The sequence below is a fragment of the Nuphar pumila genome, chromosome 6, assembly GCF_984573655.1.
Source record: "Nuphar pumila chromosome 6, dmNupPumi1.hap1.1, whole genome shotgun sequence".
Classification (NCBI taxonomy): domain Eukaryota; kingdom Viridiplantae; phylum Streptophyta; class Magnoliopsida; order Nymphaeales; family Nymphaeaceae; genus Nuphar; species Nuphar pumila.
This window is the reverse complement of record NC_143254.1, coordinates 107,513,441-107,533,587: the sequence shown is the minus strand read 5'-3', so window position 1 is coordinate 107,533,587 and position 20,147 is coordinate 107,513,441. Positions and strand designations below refer to the sequence as shown.

The following is a 20,147-nucleotide window of genomic DNA, read 5'->3' as shown; positions in this document are numbered from 1 at the left end:
ACAACCACACCATTTGGGGTTCGAACTTGCAAGGTCCCAACACAAGATGACGTGCACTGACTGCTTCTGCCAGACAAGGGGAGTCACTGTTGGTGACCACAATTAAACAGTTCAATTAAGCGTTGAAAAATCTTGAATGGGCCATATCCAAAGCCAATTTAACTCCCACTTTCTGGATCTGCCTCGATGCAATCTATATATCCAAACATATTCAATAGCCAAAGATGCAACTTTCCCAAGTATACGGAAGTAGAAAAAATCGTGAGCATAAATAAATATATCCTGCGTTTGTAGTCCAACGGTTAGGATAATTGCCTTCCAAGCAATAGACCCGGGTTCGACTCCCGGCAAACGCATTTTATAAATATGGTAGGGTAGGTGGAGATTTTCATTTTTGTACTTTTTTAAAATTAAACGGTCTCTTTCAATAATGAAACTGTGCAACCTGAAAAAAAAGAAGAAAAGCCTTTTCTATTTCTCAGATATTAGCAAAAAACTCTGTTCGAGGACAAACATTTAGAAAATTTTATATTTCAGAAAACACTTTTTAGAAAAAAAACTTTGAACGCATTTTATAAAATATGGTATGGGGATTTTCATTTTTATACTTTTTTAAAATTAAACGGTGTCTCTTACAATAATGAAACTGTGCAACCTGAAAAAAAAAGAAAAGCCTTTTCTTTTTCTCGGATATTAGCAAAAAACTCTGTTCGAGGACGAACATTTAGAAAAATTTATATTTCAGAAAACACTTTTTTAGAAAATTAAAAACTTTAAACATGTTGCTCCTGGGATTTGAATCATGTAGAACGACTTGTATTCAGCAAGCATGTCATTGCAGAAAAGAAAATTGAAGAATGAAAAATAAAACTGGGTCACTGAGGTAAGCCCCTAGGTTCAAATCCCATGGGCGTTGTCCCTTACCCAAGTCGAAGCTTCGGGGCAAGGGATAAACGCACAAAATTTTATGCTGTTACGGCAAACAAACCCAGCAGGGCTAGGTCTCTGATCATGGGAAGCTCACGGTTTCTCCGTGTAAATATAAAAAAAAAGGTGAGGTAAGCACAACTGAAACACTACTTATTACGAAACAATAAGCACAATTAGAAAAAGCAATTAAGCAAGCTGAACATGAGTTACAACATGAAAAAAACTTTTTTAATTTACAAAAATGTTCCAAAACTGTGGAAAGATAGTTTCAAAACCGAAGGAAATCATAACAATTATCAGAAAAAATTTAGGGATTTTAATGGATTGGTGGGGGCCGCGCGAACGCGTACCCCCTCTAACACAAATTATGACGTCCACTCTCCCACTTGGGGAGATGGTAGGACAACTCTCATCCCCAGTGCAATGGAAGCAGTTACCCTAGACCATCGGCCTTAATGATCGCCGTTATACCCCGTCCAGGTAAGTATGATTAACAAGTGAAACCTAAAAGCCTTTTATAACCTCTCTCAACGCAAGCTCTTTCTCATTTCTTCGATATGGGACTATTTTTCTCTTTCTTTCGTGTAAATCTCTCTTGCCACTTATATGTCAGCATGTATGGGTCCAAAACTATATAAAACAATAGCAGTAACTTAGCTTTGATGGCCAGGGGCGCAGGCCCTTTTATTCGAACTTGCCATCTTGGTATTGGTGAATTCGAGACCAAGCAAACCCTACAATATGATCATTTCAAGCTTTTCGTGGGCTCATTTTTGCCTCGCATATTGTTTGATTAATTTCTGCAATATTCTTTATTCCTCTATTAAAGCCCACTGCCAAATTATATGCCACTGGAAAATTGTTTGGGACATGGGTTCGGTTTGTATGGGAAACATTATTGAATCGGATCTATTGTATGAGTTAGATTTAGATTTGGATGGAAAAGGATAAACCTTCACATCTGGGCATCATCTGGTAGGCATCTTGCTAGTATTGGGGAGGCAAGAGTGATTGCTATATTACCTTGATTTGATCAGTAAAGTATTTATTTTATCTAAAATCATGTAATGAGTCCAAATCCATTCTTCTAAACCCATCTTGGACCCTCATATTTTCATATCTGAAAACCCTATCATAAAACCAGACCTGAGTCTATTTGATCTAATCCAAAAGAACCATCTCATGCATTACCTCTTATCTAGATTCAAACTTCACCTGTACCCATCTCATCTAAACAAAACCTGAGCTTGTTTGGTGTACATTAACAACAACATATAGAGTGATGATAAAGGAAAAGATCTAGCTTATCTCTTCATGAACTTCTTAACATTGGATCAAACCGATACTAAATCTATTTGATCGATTTGATCAAGATCAATAAAAAAATACAAATGAAGACTATGGATGGTTCATGAAAAACATTCTAAGCTTTCATATGCATAATAGAGCAGATCATGTCTAGTTCATACAATTTTTGGAGCAAGAAAGCTATCCAGTTCTATAATGTGAACCCATAACCCATAAAGTGAAACAAAAACTAAAAGAAGCTCAAGCAAAATTTAGACTTGAGGAAAAGTCTTCTCTAACCCGAGGAAAATGATGCAGGAGCATAGCAGTTATAATTCAGGTCTATAAGAGATCCATTTGAATCTATTTTATTTTAAGGTAATTTGAGTTTGCTTATTTGAATTTGGATATTTTTATCATATAATGGATCCATTTATGATCTAATTAGGATTAGGGTATCTGGTATTCTCTATAAATTCTTATTATAGGGATTGTTAGGTGAAGACTTGATTGATTGAGATTCTAGTTATTTTTTTAGATTTATGAATTATTTTATTATTGAATTATTATTATTTTTGTCTCTCTTGTTTTAATAGTAGAGTAACATAGATTTTTTGCATCCTCGGGTTTGAGGTTACATTAAAACATCAACATAATCAAGGCTGCAAAGCTTCTTGACAATGAGGAATTTTGAATCAATGAAAATTAGAATGAAATGGTTTGTATCTTTCGTACGGATATTCCAGGAACAAAATCATTGAAATTATTTGTTTGGAAATTTCCTGAAACATTTTAAATTAAGTTCTAAATCTTTTATCTTTGTGAGCGCCTACCAATGAATCACAGCTTTTTCCTGTGTGTATTTGCATTGTATCTCTATCTTAGCGAAAAAACATCCGAAATAATTTGTAACGACCCCAATCCATACCCTTTAAAAATGCGGAATTATTTTTTTTTTCAATGCGGAAACCTTCCCAGAGATCTGGGGTCCTCACAGTTCCAATTTCCATTGGATAGCCCAAATACCACAAACTAAGTTGCAACCCTCATCCATAAGAACCAAACCAATTTCTTTATTTTTGAGTAAGAGTAAATTTCAAAGACAATGTTTTATTCAACTGAAAGTAAAGTAACAACTAAAAAAACAAGAAGATTTGAAGAAAGAGCCACTCTGTCCCCTGCTGAAGCTGACAAGCCTAAGTATGACTCTCATCCATCCCCAGATGCATGTCAAACTTCATTGTTCACCATATCCTGTGAAAAACCAACAAAGTAGGGTGTCAGAACCGAAATTTTCAGCACAACTACTTCTAAAAAAACTAGGTGAGACAAAGAACGTGGATAAAATTTTACGCAATGATTTGAGTGAGTGCAGATATAAAATTTGTAGCATTCAAATATTCATACCTACCAACATTTACATATGCTCACCAGTCAAGAACATTAAAGCAGTACCATATATCAAGAACTAAATAACTCAACCTTGCAGCATAATTTCAAGAAGTAAATCATATGTTATCACCAAATCATGTCATGATATAGAGAATGATTCAAACATGCATGATCTAATGCATAACAGGAAAATACATGATTACGTGCAATGCATGATTCTTTTTTTTTTATCTTTCATTTAAATTTCATCTTTCCATATGCATGCCCTATTAAATGCACGCTGCTTTAAGTTCCTCTTTTTAATTATCGTTGCCTGCGGATACACCAAATGGGTATAATCCCTGAGGTCAAGTAGGTTCCAAGGGTATCTTAACGCACAATTTGTATTTTATTACTGGGTTCCAACTTAGCCCTCGACCGATATCAGGAAACAACACCATCCATCGGAACCTTGAAAAACAACATCCAAAGTCGGGGACACCATGGAAAACAACATTCATTGGCGCCACTTTATTGGTATACCAAAACAACAACAGTTGTATCAAACACACTACTCCCGGGTAAAGTGACGAACTCTCCCTAAAATCGTGGTCAGGAGAAAGAACCTCAATATCGGGTTAAGGGGACCAAATTACAGCACTCGAAGTTTTTGTATCCTCACAGTCTCCCCAAGACCGGATATCTAAGATTCTCATACTCCATATGAGATATCCCAGAATGCATATTACATTGTTCTTATTATATCTTTATTAAAGTTAATTCTTTAAGTTTGCAACACTATATGCAAAAGTAAAGTGAAAACCCGCATCCTCCCTTGCGGGGACCCCTTCGGGACTCCAACCCGTATAATCAGCTAGAACAGTGTAGTAATGTGCCAAACCATCTTATGTGGTTCAAGTGATGCAGTTAAAAACATATGTGAAAGAAAACCAAACCCACGGCTCTTCAGGCCGATGATGGTCCATTTAGGCCATCGATGCACCACATAATGAAACCAAATTAGTGTTTCATTTATAACACTAGGCCAAAGAGCCAAAAGCATGTGCACTTATGCAATCATAAACCCAAACATATGCATGTCATTTATCAATCATATGCATTTCCATTATATGTGTGTTACTTACATCACATACGGGTATTAACCAACCCATGTCTTCTTTTGAGTGTGTGAGTGTTCATGTACCATTTCACATAATAAATCAAGCATTTATGCCCAAGAAGAATTATCAATGACTGGACCATGCTCACATTCATGAGTATCATAATCATAACAATAACAGTTACATAACCTTCTTAGAAAAGACATTCCAACATTTTCTTTACACATATATAAGTGTATGTAGGTTCCAAGATTTCCCTTTATTCATATCAAAACTTACACAGTATTTATTAAGGTCTAGAACCTAATTCATAACAGTCAAGTGAAAGCATAAACCTCCATGGCAAGTGTTTTCATACAATCCAATACACAAGCTTTTAAATAACACATGGACTCTAGACAAAAATTATAATGTTCAGCTAGAGACGACAAAGCAAGATACATTACATATAAAATTTCAGTTTTTATGTGTCCATCCTCCCTAAACAGTGTAACATGAACACTATTATACACAACTGAAAATTTTCAGGTTATGTTTCAATGATCCCACGCTGCATCTTACAAAATTTGAGCTTAACCACACTCAAGCACCAACTTATGCCAATAGATAACCTACAACAAATATTAGGTAATGCATGCAAGATCCTGACGGACCTTAATAGTTCATGAACCTAGCAGCAGTGTATCACACTATTCCTGCTTTAGTGGTTTAGGATCTTGTATATTCATTTATGAGAATAGAAAATCCGATCAACATCATTCAGCTAACTATGAAAACATATGGAAATCAGCCCTGCTAATAGAAATCAGGACATGTGTATATATATATATATATATATATATATATATATATATATATATATATATATACACACACACACACAGCCAGCTGGAACACATGCTGACTTTTAGTAATTCAAAACATCGAATGGTGCTGCATCATCAAATCCATCTATTCCTTGTTTCAGTATACACAACAGTGTTCCATTTTGAGGATAGCAAGATTTCAAAAATTAATTAACAAGAAATTTCCTATATGCATATCATCACACAGTCCCCTTTTGATATCAAAATAACCAATATCAAACCGAAATTATGACTTCAAATTCTGGAAATCCAACCTTTAAGCCCAGCATACAATGCTACATTATGGAAACAACACATTAAGATTTTTGCAGTAAATTTATGAGACCAACTTAGTCCGTTATCAACAGCAACTACAAATCCCAAACATTCTTTATGAACTTGATTTCCAAAATTTCAAGTACTCGGATTCAATTACAGCGCATTTCAGGTAAGTAATGATATCAAGACTTAGCTTCATACACAAGATCAACTGTTTGCATGACTTTAAAGTATTGTTACCCTAGCATATCCAAGCATAGAACACTTGGCAGAGAAAACAAAGGAAAAACTCATGGTATATGCTACAATCTGCCATTAATGGGTTATATAAAAAAAAATTTAAAATCTTCAGATTCGAATATATCCCCTCATCCTATGCATATTCACGAGGAAGAAACCCCATGCCCTAAGTGGTATACCTAAACAGAATTTAAAACCTAGATTCGGGTTATCGGTTCCAAGATCGAAAACCCCCAAATCAAATTTTATTTTATTTTGATCATGGCAGCTGAATCCCCCTTTTCAGTAAATGAATGTGGACTTAAACCAAGAACACGATTCCAAACCCAAGAACGAAATCCCAAGAATACGATGCCCAATTTGAAGTTTGGAATCAATTTAAACCAAAACTGTGTCTCAGCAAATAGGAAATCGATTCTTTTTGAAAAAATATAAAAACACAGAAAAACAATTACCAAGAACACAGGTAATCCCTGCATTACGCAAACAGGGTTCCCATGGACCCTCATCTCAAAGGATTTCATGAGATCGAACCCAAATTCGATCCCTTGCCTAGATTCTAGAGAAACACCATACCTTTTTGAAGCTTTTTCGACGATCTTTCCGGCGATCGGAGGCTGGGGATGCGATGGCAGGGCCGCGGCTGATGCTCCTTGCTGAAGGCTGCTTGCTGTGGCCTTCAATGGCAGCCGGTAGCCCACGCTGCCTGACGATGGTGTTTTGCCCTCCGGCGTGCGCACACCGAGCGAGAGAGAGAGACGGGGGAAGAGGGAGAGCTCAAGAGAAGAGGGCAAAGCCCTCTCTCCACTCCTTCCTTTATCGGCCCAGACCCCCTCCTCTGCCGAGAGGCGCGGGGTTGGTTGCGCCCTGCGTAACCCCCCCTGCCCCCCTTTCTTGTTTCGGATTCTTGAAAACAAGAATCGTGCCCTAAGCATGATTCTGTTTTACCCCCCCCCCCCCTTTTATAAATGAAATCAGGTTCGGGTCCAAACCCGTCACCCGCGACGCTGGGTCCATTTTAATAATGGACCTGGTTTCGCCTACGAGTGACGGATCCTCAGTTGGATCCGTGGATCCAACTGTGGGTCTAACCCTATATACTAAAGTTTATTTAAATTTTTTTCTTATAATTAATATTAATTATTTATTTGATTTGAATTTAACATTATACATATAATTTAACCCCCATTTGTGGTTGATTTACGGATTCGGGTAATGGGTCTGAACTCTACGACTCGGGATCCAAATCCCAATTTGGATCCGGGCTAGATAAAGAGTGGATCCGTCTCCACTATTTATTGTTTTCTTTATTTTATTATGATTATATATATATATATATATTAAAATATCTATACGGGTATATGGATCCGAAATGTGGATCTTGGACCCATCTACGCACCCCTTTTAAATAATTATTCCCCGAATCATTTAATTAATTAAAAATTATTGTACTTATACGTACATACCAAATTTACAAGGTAAATTTATTCGAAAAAATCCCTTTATGGGTCCTGGATCTGAAATTTGGATCCCAAGCCCAAATCACTCTATTATGAAATATATATTATAATATATTTAAATAAATGCCTAAAAATTATGGTTATTACATAATTTGTAGGGCTCAGACTTGTAAACTGATAGAGAAGGGGGAGAGGGCAGGGGATATATGAAAGTATGTTGTTAGCAACGAGGGCGCCGCTTGTCTGGCAGGAGCAGTTTGTTCACGTTACCTTATGTTGGGACGTTGCAAGTTCGATTCCCAAGGATATAGTTGTACAACTGGTAGGGGTCTGCCTTTTCAACAGAGAAAGCTGGGGTTAGTCCGACCCTTACCAGTTATACAACCACACCAATTGGGGTTCGAACTTGCATCATCCCAACATAACGTAACGTGTACCAGTACCGCTTTCTCTGTTGAAAAAAAAAATAGTACTGGTGCTGATCTACTGAAGTCTCAGGGCTTAGAGATCTGCTTCTTCGTATGCTTATCCCTGCAAGTGCAAGTTCGTTCCTTCAAACTCCTCCCCTAATTTCTTGACCACAATTCAACAGTTTCTTTTTTTACAGAGAATTAAATTTGGGGTTAGTCCGACCCTTACCAGTTATACAACCACACCATTTGGGGTTCGAACTTGCAAGGTCCCAACACAAGATAACGTGCACTGACTGCTTCTGCCAGACAAGGGGAGTCACTGTTGGTGACCACAATTAAACAGTTCAATTAAGCATTGAAAATTCTTGAATGGGCCATATCCAAACCCAAATTAACTCCCACTTTCTGGATCTGCCTCGATGCAATCTGTATATCCAAACATATTCAATAGCCAAAGATGCAACTTTCCCAAGTATATGGAAGTAGAAAAAATGGTGAGCATGAATTAATATATCCTGCGTTTGTTGTCCAACGGTTAGGATAATTGCCTTCCAAGCAATAGACCCGGGTTCGACTCCCGGCAAACCCATTTTATAAATATGGTAGGGTAGGTGGAGATTTTCATTTTTATACTTTTTTAAAATTAAACGGTGTCTCTTTCAATAATGAAACTGTGCAACCTGAAAAAAAAGAAAAGCCTTTTCTATTTCTCAGATATTAGCAAAAAACTCTGTTCGAGGACAAACATTTAGAAAAATTTATATTTCAGAAAACACTTTTTAGAAAAAAAACTTTGAACGCATTTTATAAATATGGTATGGGGATTTTCATTTTTATACTTTTTTAAAATCAATCGGTGTCTCTTACAATAATGAAACTGTGCAACCTGGAAAAAAAAAAAAGCCTTTTCTTTTTCTCGGATATTAGCAAAAAACTCTGTTCGAGAACGAACATTTAGAAAAATTTATATTTCAGAAAACACTTTTTTAGAAAATTAAAAACTTTAAACATGTTGCTCCTGGGATTTGAATCATGTAGAAAGACTTGTATTCAGCAAGCATGTCATTGCAGAAAAGAAAATTGATGAAAAAAAACTGTCACTGAGGTAAGCCCCAAAGGAGACGGGGCATAGGCCGCTAGGCAGGTGGTCTAGGTTCAAATCCCATGGCCGTCATCCCTTACCCAAGTCGAAGCTTGGTGGCGAGGGATAATGGCACAAAATTTTACGCTGTCACGACAGTGAGGCAAACAAAGCCAGCATGGCTAGGTCTCTGATCATGGGGACGGTTTCTCCGTACAACAACAACAACAACAACAACAACAACAACTACGCCTTCATCCCAAAACAATTGGGGTCAGCGATATGAACCAAAAAAGAAATTCATTTTGGGTCTTCCACATGAATCCTTTTTCTCCAATCATTTCTATCCAACGCCATGTCCAATCATTTCTCCGTGTAAATATAAAAAAAAAAGGTGAGGTACGCACAATTGAAACACTACTTATTATGAAACAATAAGCACAATTAGAAAAAGCAATTCCTCAAGGTGAACATTAGAAACAACATGAAAAAAAACTTTCCTAATTTACAAAACTGATACAGAAACTATAACAATTATCAGAAAAAATTTAGGGATTTTAATGGATTGGTGGGGGCCGCGCGAACGCGTACCCCCTCTAACACAAATTATGACGTCCACTCTCCCACTTGGGGAGATGGTAGGACAACTCTCACCCCGAGTGCAATGGAAGCAGTTACCCTAGGCCATCGGCCTTAATGATCGCCGATATACCCCATCCAGGTAAGTATGACTAACAAGGGAAACCTAAAAGCGTTTTATAACCTCTCTCAATGCAAGCTCTTTCTCATTTCTTCGATATGGGACTATTTTTCTCTTTCTTTCGTGTAAATCTCTCTTGCCACTTATATGTCAGCATGTATGGGTCCAAAACTATATAAAACAATAGCAGTAACTTAGCTTTGATGGCCAGGGGCGCAGTGTAACACCCCAATTTTTATAACCCGAAATTGGTGGAATTTTTTTTTTTTTGAAATACATTTAAATCTTTTAGCAGTTAACAGCGGAAAAACACATTGGGCATAAAACTTGGCGTGCTACTTCAGATGAATGCTTGCAAACATATACTTATGGAATTTAAACTTTAACAACTAATTAACTATGCATCAAATAAAATTCAAGTTTCACAATATCCAAAATTAATCACATTTGTCCTTGAATTGAATTAAATTAAAATCAGAGTTCAGAATTCATGAAGCAGAGGAAAGGTAGGCTCAGTCCCCGTCGCAACCTTCCGCCTTCGCACGTAAGTACCTACTCATTACCTGAAAATTTTTAAACCATATAGGGTGAGACAACATGTCTAAGTAGAGTAATTATGCTAAACTTGTAAGACAGAATAACAAGACAATGATTTCAATAGAAATTTCATGGTTTAACATTTAATTTAACTTAAACAATCATACAACAAATCATGCATGTTTAGAATTTTCATATTTAACAGAAAGACATAAATTCATACATTCAAGATACAAAATGCATGAACCATTAAAATGCATGACTTACTATATGCAGAAGTTCTTTCAATGCATGCATATTTTCTTATCTTTAGTTATATTTTCTTAATTAGATGATGCATGTGATGCCAAATTAATGCACACACCATTTAAGTTATCACTTCTTAGCCCTGCTGATACGACACAGGCAGACATTCTCAGATCAAGACCATGACACAGGACGTGTTTTACATACAGGGGTGGCTTTAGCCTGGCCAGGTTCATTCACTAAGACGGGGTGAGGGACGTTAATACGAGAGAGATTCCCAACACCTTTCAACCCGATGCATCAGTTTTTCCTCATGAGTACAATAACCTCTACGCTGCAGTCTAATGCAGAGGTTTTCCTCCTAAAATCGTGGGAGGGGAGGGGCAACCTTTCGTGCCCGTAACAGAACTTGTCCCACGAAGTTTTGTATCACCTGCTACTCTCCAAGCAAGTATCTTGAGTTTAATGTCACATGATTACTTGATTTCAGTCATACTTTTGATGCAACATCAAACTTAAACCACTTTATGGTCATGAATGCATTCTTATAAAGCATTGGACAAGGACATATAATTAAACTTGTAACAGACATTTGAGCACATGCGTAGCATAAACATCTTATTCATTTTCACACATCATAATGCATATGCATGTACATGGCCAATGCAACAAGGAGAATATATATGAACATCCATATCAATGAAACAATCATATCATCACGATATCATGGACATACATGTAGTCAACACATTTTTAGAATTTAAAACATAAACTTGTATTCATTGGACCTTTTGATCCTAAATCTTTCATGTGTAACCTTCCATTTATAATTCATGCCACAATCATATAAGATTGCATAAAATCAGACTTGCATAATCATTCACATAATGCATACTAATTCTATAAAGAAATTAAATAAAAACATATATACTATGCACCCTTTGAGCCTTGATTTATGAATTTGCCCTAATTTTTCCAATTTCATAACTCTGTCCGACTGGTACATAGCTCACAGAAAATTTTTCGCTCCATGAACAAAACTGAAATTTTTACAGTATATAGGAATTGTTGTCAGCTATCCGTAGCCGCAAACCGTTTGTAAAAACTCTTTTGTATGAGGGAGTTATGCATGTTTTACTACAGACCAATTAGTTTTTGTTTCGACTGTCACAGAAACGTGCTCGGTCCATGAACAGAGCCCAAATTTCTGCAGTAGATGCACAATGGAGTTAGCTTTCCAACGCAACAACCCGTTCATCAAAACTTTTCCGGACGAGGGAGAAACGACCATTTTACTGAACGAAGGTCAAGTGAAAAACCTGGAAATTCCGAGATTTGCATTTGGGTGAATCAAACCGAGTCACCCGAATCCCAAGAAAAATTAAAAGAAATAGGGAATACACATGAAATAAAATTCCGAAAATTCTAAAATATTCACAGTAGATGAAACACTTCATAATCAATCAATCCAAACTAATATTTGCATAAAAATCATGGAATAAATCAAATACAAATATATTTTACGAATCTATTTATAAGAAACCGATTTTTACAATAAACCCGATTTCAAAAATGGTTTTCTTTAGGGGAAAATGTGTTTTTGCCATGGATCATTAGATCTGAGTCAAACCCACGGTTAGGAGGGTTTGATTATGATCTAAACTCATGAAAAAGCATCAAAATCCATGCCAAGAACTCCGTTCTTGCAAGAAAAGCATAGAAACCCTACCTTTTGTTGAAAAAAATGTATTTCTTGATGGATGAACAGCCCTTTTTGATCGATCCACCAATCAGCCCTTTCTTCCAGCAAGATGAGGACCTTAGATCTCCTCACCACACCCCTTGAGGTCTGGATCTTGCACTCAAGAACCAAAAGAAACCCTAAAAGAAGAGAATAGGGAAGGGAAAGAGAGGAGAGAGAGAAGAGGGTTTTTGGGGGAGAGAGAAGCTCTCCTTTTTTTTTCCAGCACAAATGAGGAGGGCAAGGGCTATGGGAGGGTTTTGTAACCCTTCTTAAATTTGGTTATGTGTTGGAATTAATTTCAGCCCTTGATCTCATTAATGAAATTCATTTGGAGCCCTTGATCTCCACTTTGACTTTTCAAACTTTAAATAACCTTGAAAATCACTATACCTTTATTTTCAATTTGAATTTGAAGTAAGATGCCACATAGGATGGGATGACCCACCTATGGGCTCCTACTAAACTAATAAAAAATGGATCTTAATGTATACAAAAGAAAACTATTATATTAAACTATTATTGATAAATCATAAAATTCCAATTAAAAACCATTTTTGTTTTATATAACCACAACTCATGTGAAAATGTAAAGGAATTGAATATAAGTTAATTCCATCTTATTAAGCATATTAATATGTATATTTTTAAAATCTACTTTTGTTAATTTACTTTATTTAAATAATTTTACTTAAAAGAAAAATTAACATTTTCTTTTTAAGTAAGACGTTTTCAATTAGACATCACTTAGAATTTTCTCAGATATCCAAACCATGTAGGGTTTATATTTACTACAATTCAATATAATTAAACCCCTTAATCCTTACGAATATACTCAAACATTAATTTTTTTAAAGAAATTAGGGTTTTATATTGGCACGAAATTCAAGACATTTCACAATGCTATAGAAAAGAACTTAGAAATTTTCAGATATTACATTCAATCCCCTAAAAAAAAAATTCGTCCTCGAAATTTGGTTAACATTACGTACCGAACAAGTATGGATATTTAGCTCTCATATCAGCCTCGGGCTCCCAAGAACACTCCTCAAGCCCGTGGTGCTGCCATCATACTTTAACAAGTGGAATTGACTTATGTCGCAACACTTGTTCTCGTCGATCTACTATCTCTACCGGCCGTTCCTCAAACGTGAGATCTCTCTGAACCTCGACCTCGTCATACTGAATAACATGAGTAGGATCTGGTACATATTTCCTCAACATTGACACATGGAAAACATCGTGGATGTTGGAAAACTGAAGGGGAAGTGCCAATCTATACGCGGTGCCTCCTATCCTCTCAAGGATGAGGAACGGTCCTACATACCTCGAACTCAATTTCCCTTTCTTGCCGAACCGAAATACGCTCTTCGTTGGCGATACCCTGACAAACACATGATTACCAACCTCAAAAGAAACCTCTCGCCTCTTTGGATCTACATAACTCTTCTGACGGCTGTGTGCTGTCAAAAGCCTCTTACGAATCAACTGTACTTGATCCGTATAATGCTGCAAAACTATAGGTGATTCGACAGTTCGATCACCTACCTCGCTCCAACAAACAGGGGACCTACAGGGTCGCCCGTACAATGCCTCATATGGAGCCATGCCGATACTCGAATGATAACTATTATTGTAGGCAAACTCAGCTAACTTTAGGTGCTTACTCCAGTCACCTTTCCACTCCAATGCACACGCTCGCAACATATCTTCGAGTGTTTGAATAGTCCTCTCTGACTGACCATCCGTTTGGAGGTGAAAAGCTGTGCTAAACTTAAGCGTTGTCCCCAAAGCTTTCTGAAGTTGTCCCCAAAACTTTGACGTGAATCTAGGATCCCTGTCTGAGATAATCGAAACAAGTATCCCATGTAATCTGACAATCTCGTCGACATATAAATCCGCCAAACTCTCCAAGGTTTGATTCGCCCTGGTCGGTAAGAAGTGTGCCGACTTTGTAAGGCGATCCACAATCACCCAAATGGTGTCATACTGCTGGCGTGTCTTGGGTAGACCTACCACAAAGTCCATGGTAATGTCTTCCCACTTCCACTGCGGAATCTCAATCGACTGCATCATACCGCCTGGTCTCTGGTGCTTTATCTTGACCTGCTGACAGATTAAGCATCTCGACACGTATTCAGCGATGTCTCTCTTCATGCCGGGCCACCAATAATTCCTCTGAAGATCCTTATACATCTTGGTGCTTCCGGGATGTATAGTGAATCCGGTACGATGCGCCTCATCCAATAACTGTTTCCTCAATTGGAGCTCTGCGGGCACCCAGAGCCTCTGGCCATACCAGATGCTTCCATCCTCCTCTAAGTGCAATGTTGACTGGTCTTGCTTGCATGCTGCAATCATCTTATTGAATTCGGGATTATCCTTCTGTTGGGTGATGATCCGATCCATGAGTTCTGTCTGCACTGTCGTGCTAGCGATCTGAATCTGACCCGATTCTGCTTCAAAGGGCTTCCAATCTATCAGGTCTTTGAGTAATTTCCACTTACCGCTGATAAAACTCGCAAGGCTTCCAGCCTTTCTACTCAAAGCATCAGCCACTACATTGGCTTTGCCTGGATGATAAGAAATGGAGAAGTCGTAATCTTTTAGAAATTCTAACCACCGTCTCTGCCTCATGTTCAAATCCTTTTGTGAGAAGATATACTTGAGGCTCTTATGATCTGAGAAGACCTCAAATTGCTCGTCGTACAAATAATGTCGCCATACCTTTAGTGCAAAGACTACTGCAGCAAGCACCAAGTCGTGAGTGGGGTAGTTTCGCTTATGCACCTTCAACTGACGTGATGCGTAGGCGATCACCTTGCCGTGCTGCATCAAAACGCATCCCAAACCAGTACCTGATGCATCACTATAAATCACAAAGCCTCCTTGCCCAGAAGGCAATGTGAGTATAGGGGCTGTAGTAAGACTCTTCTTCAGCTCTTGAAAGCTTTCTTCGCATTGCTGGGTCCAGACAAACTTAATTCCTTTACGAAGTAGTTTCGTCATAGGTGAAGCGATCTTCGAAAAATCCTGAATGAAACGACGATAATAGCCTGCAAGCCCGAGAAAACTGCGTATATTTGAGACGCTCTTAGGTTGTCTCCAATCTATGACTGCTTCCACCTTGGCAGGGTCGACTGACACCCCATCTTTAGAGATTACGTGACCCAAGAACATAACTTGATTCAGCCAAAATTCACACTTTGAGAACTTAGCATATAGTTGATGTTGTCGAAGTGCTTCAAGGACAATCCTTAGATGCTCCCTGTGATCTTCCTCGCTCTCGGAGTAAATTAGGATATCGTCTATAAATACGATCACGAAAAGGTCTAGGTAAGGCCGAAAGATCCGAGTCATCAGGTCCATAAATGTCGCAGGGGCATTTGTTAACCCGAAGGGCATCACCAAAAACTCGTAATGATCGTATCGTGTCCTGAATGTTGTCTTATGCACGTCGGATTCTTTGATCTTCAGTTGATGGTACCCTGATCGAAGATCAATCTTGGAGAAGACCTTGGCCTCTCGAAGTTGATCAAACAAATCATCTATCCTGGGAAGAGGATATTTGTTTTTGATTGTTACCTGATTCAACATTCTATAGTCAATGCACATACGCATTGACCCATCCTTTTTTTTGACGAACAATATTGGAGCTCCCCAAGGTGAAACACTAGGCCGAATAAAGCCTTTATCCATCAATTCTTGCAGCTGCTTCTTTAGCTCCTCTAGCTCTGCTGGGGCCATACGATAGGGTGCTTTAGATATCGGGGTCGTTCCAGGCACCAACTCTATCGCAAAGTCCACCTCTCTGGTAGGTGGTACGCCTGGCAGGTCATCTGGAAAAACGTCTGAAAAATCTTGAACTATGTCCAAGTCTACCAGTGGTGTAGTACTGGGGTCTATCAAAGAAACACTGGCCAAAAAGGCCTCACACCCCTTTTCTACACAACGATGTGCCTTTAATGCCGAGATAAGTCATCCTTTGCTCTCCTTTTTACAGGCCTTGTACTCGAGTACAGGCTGATCAGGGCGAGCAAATTGAATGTGTCGCTCATGACAAAGCATACAAGCGTAATGCTCATACATCCAATCTATGCCAAGAATTACATCATAACCGACCATATCCAACAGAATAAGATTGGCAGGGAGGTTCTGCCCTTCAATCATAACCTCTACTTTAGATAGATAGGTACGAGCGATAGAGCTACCGCTCGAAGGTGTGATAACTTCCAGCGTATATCCCAAAGAAGTCGGTGTGACACCAATCAAATTCGCAAAACGTATGGATACGAAGGAATGCGTAGCACCAGTGTCAAAAAGAACTTTAGCATCGAACTTTGCAATAGAGATTGTACCTTCAATGACGTTGGCATCTTCTTGCAACTCCTCTGCAGAAGTCACATACACGCGTCCAGTAGCTTTCTTCTGACCTTGCGGCTGGGACTGCTGGGGTCGCTGCTGCTGTGGTCCTCTAGAAACAGGGGCAACTCCCTCCTGAGCTGGCCTCATAGGGCAGTCTTTGATGAAGTGACCCTGTTTTCCACATCTCAGACATGCACTCGAGACTCTATAGCAGACTCTAGGGTGCCTCTTGTTGCAGTGCTTACATACTGCATAAGACTGCGGTGCTGGTGTGCCGCCCTGTTGTCCCTTGGCCTTCTTTGCGGGTGGCGCCTTACTACTCTCCGCTGCTGGTCGAGGGGCCTTATTCACATTTCCCTTCAACTTGTCGAAACGGCTAGGCTGAGTCTTCTTAGAAGACTCTCAGTCATCCTGCGTCACAAAGACATCGTTACGATCTATCGAGATTGTTTTTGTAAAAAGCCAAAAAGTTGGTTCTAGTTTTCCCCACCTGAAGTACTGTGGCCATCTCGATGGCCTGGTTGAGGTTTTGAGGATGGCTGGTCAGCACTCTCGTCCTCAAGCCATCACGTAAACCCTGCACATACTTCTTAGCTAGTGCCTCGTCAGTGGTATAAGTATGCAGGCAGTACTTCTCTAAATGTCGGAAACGTGTAGTGTACTCTGTCACCTTCATGGACCTTTGTCGAAGGTCTAAAAACTCTTGTTTCTTATGATCGCGTGCGTATTGGGGAAAGTAGGTGTCCATGAATACCGCTGTAAACTCCTCCCATGTGAGGGCACATCGTTCATCAGGCGTATAGCATACTTCGCGTGTCGTCTCCCACCAGCTCTTGGCATCCCCTTGGAGCCGATAAGTGGCAAAAGAAACCTGCCTCTCAGCAGGAACCTCGAGAATCTCGAAAATCTCGCTTATGGCGCGAACCCATTCCTCCGCTGCATCTGGATCTTCCTTACCAGTGAAAGCAGGAGGGCTCAATTCCATGAAGCGCTTGTACGACGCCCCATTGGTTGCGACAGCTGGTGCCGCAATATGACCCTCATGCTGATGGCCTGCACCATTGCCATTACCTCCGTTGCCGGCATGGTTCTGACAATAGGCCGTCAGATTCGCGAGGGCTTCAAAAATAAAGTCCCTCTGAGCAGTCCAACATGGGGGCTGTCTTCAGGCCATCTAAAGACACACACATTGATTCAGATTACTTATAAGTTGGGTATAAATACAAAATTCACATTCATGTAATCCTATCAGATATACGTTCTGATTCTTATCGCATTTATCAACAGAAATAATTACAGACATACAATTTTTACAAGTCATCAAAACAAATAGAAATGGAAGCATACTTACAGCGATGGTGGTCGGTTGGACGAGCTTTGAGCTATACTTTTCTTATGCTCTGAAACCATGTTTGTAACACCACAATTTTTATAACCCGAAATTGGTGGAATTTTTTTTTTTTTTTGAAATACATTTAAATCTTTTAGCAGTTAACAGCGGAAAAACACATTGGGCATAAAACTTGGCGTGCTACTTCAGATGAATGCTTGCAAACATATACTTATGGAATTTAAACTTTAACAACTAATTAACTATGCATCAAATAAAATTCAAGTTTCACAATATCCAAAATTAATCACATTTGTCCTTGAATTGAATTAAATTAAAATCAAGAGTTCAGAATTCATGAAGCAGAGGAAAGGTAGGCTCAGTCCCTGTCGCAACCTTCCGCCTTCGCACGTAAGTACCTACTCATTACCTGAAATTTTTTAAACCATATAGGGTGAGACAACATGTCTAAGTAGAGTAATTATGCTAAACTTGTAAGACAGAATAACAAGACAATGATTTCAATAGAAATTTCATGGTTTAACATTTAATTTAACTTAAACAATCATACAACAAATCATGCATGTTTAGAATTTTCATAATTAACAGAAAGACATAAATTCATACATTCAAGATACAAAATGCATGAACCATTAAAATGCATGACTTACTATATGCAGAAGCTCTTTCAATGCATGCATATTTTCTTATCTTTAGTTATATTTTCTTAATTAGATGATGCATGTGATGCCAAATTAATACACACACCATTTAAGTTATCACTTCTTAGCCCTGCTGATACGACACAGGCAGACATTCTCAGATCAAGACCATGACACACGACGTGTTTTACATACAGAGGTGGCTTTAGCCTGGCCAGGTTCATTCACTAAGACGGGGTGAGGGACGTTAATACGAGAGAGATTCCCAACACCTTTCAACCCGATGCATCAGTTTTTTCTCATGAGTACAATAACCTCTACGCTGCAGTCTAATGCAGAGGTTTTCCTCCTAAAATCGTGGGAGGGGAGGGGCAACCTTTCGTGCCCGTAACAGAACTTGTCCCACGAAGTTTTGTATCACCTGCTACTCTCCAAGCAAGTATCTTGAGTTTAATGTCACATGATTACTTGATTTCAGTCATACTTTTGATGCAACATCAAACTTAAACCACTTTATGGTCATGAATGCATTCTTATAAAGCATTGGACAAGGACATATAATTAAACTTGTAACAGACATTTGAGCACATGCGTAGCATAAACATCTTATTCATTTTCACACATCATAATGCATATGCATGTACATGGCCAATGCAACAAGGAGAATATATATGAACATCCATATCAATGAAACAATCATATCATCACGATATCATGGACATACATGTAGTCAACACATTTTTAGAATTTAAAACATAAACTTGTATTCATTGGACCTTTTGATCCTAAATCTTTCATGTGTAACCTTCCATTTATAATTCATGCCATAATCATATAAGATTGCATAAAATCAGACTTGCATAATCATTCACATAATGCATACTAATTCTATAAAGAAATTAAATAAAAACATATATACTATGCACCCTTTGAGCCTTGATTTATGAATTTGCCCTAATTTTTCCAATTTCATAACTCTGTCCGACTGGTACAGAGCTCACAGAAAATTTTTCGCTCCATGAACAAAGCTGAAATTTTTACAGTATATAGGAATTGTTGTCAGCTATCCGTAGCCGCAAACCGTTTGTAAAAACTCTTCCGTATGAGGGAGTTATGCATGTTTTACTACAGACCAATTAGTTTTTGTTTCGACTGTCACAGAGACGTGCTCGGTCCATGAACAGAGCCCAAATTTCTACAGTAGATACACAATGGAGTTAGCTTTCCAACGCAACAACCCGTTCATCAAAACTCCTCCGGACGAGGGAGAAACGACCATTTTACTGAACGGAGGTCAAGTGGAAAACCTGGAAATTCTGAGATTTGCATTTGGGTGAATCAAACCGAGTCACCCGAATCCCAAGAAAAATTAAAAGAAATAGGGAATACGCATGAAATAAAATTCCGAAAATTCTAAAATATTCACAGTAGATGAAACACTTCATAATCTATCAATCCAAACTAATATTTGCATAAAAATCATGGAATAAATCAAATACAAATATATTTTACGAATCTATTTCTAAGAAACCGATTTTT

At 38.3% G+C, this 20,147-nt stretch overlaps 4 non-coding genes across 4 annotated transcripts; 2 read left to right on the top strand and 2 right to left on the bottom strand.

Annotated features, from left to right (window-relative positions):
• Positions 1 to 284: 284 nt before the first annotated feature.
• TRNAG-UCC (transfer RNA glycine (anticodon UCC)) lies at positions 285 to 356 on the top strand. Its single transcript has one exon. It is a non-coding gene; the product is annotated as a tRNA-Gly (tRNA).
• Positions 357 to 1,257: 901 nt separating this feature from the next.
• LOC149835598 (U1 spliceosomal RNA) lies at positions 1,258 to 1,418 on the bottom strand. The gene has a single exon (XR_016432847.1). It is a non-coding gene; the product is annotated as a U1 spliceosomal RNA (small nuclear RNA).
• Positions 1,419 to 8,463: 7,045 nt separating this feature from the next.
• TRNAG-UCC (transfer RNA glycine (anticodon UCC)) lies at positions 8,464 to 8,535 on the top strand. The gene has a single exon. It is a non-coding gene; the product is annotated as a tRNA-Gly (tRNA).
• A 1,060-nt stretch (positions 8,536 to 9,595) lies between these two features.
• LOC149835596 (U1 spliceosomal RNA) lies at positions 9,596 to 9,756 on the bottom strand. Its single transcript, XR_016432838.1, has one exon. It is a non-coding gene; the product is annotated as a U1 spliceosomal RNA (small nuclear RNA).
• Positions 9,757 to 20,147: the final 10,391 nt, after the last annotated feature.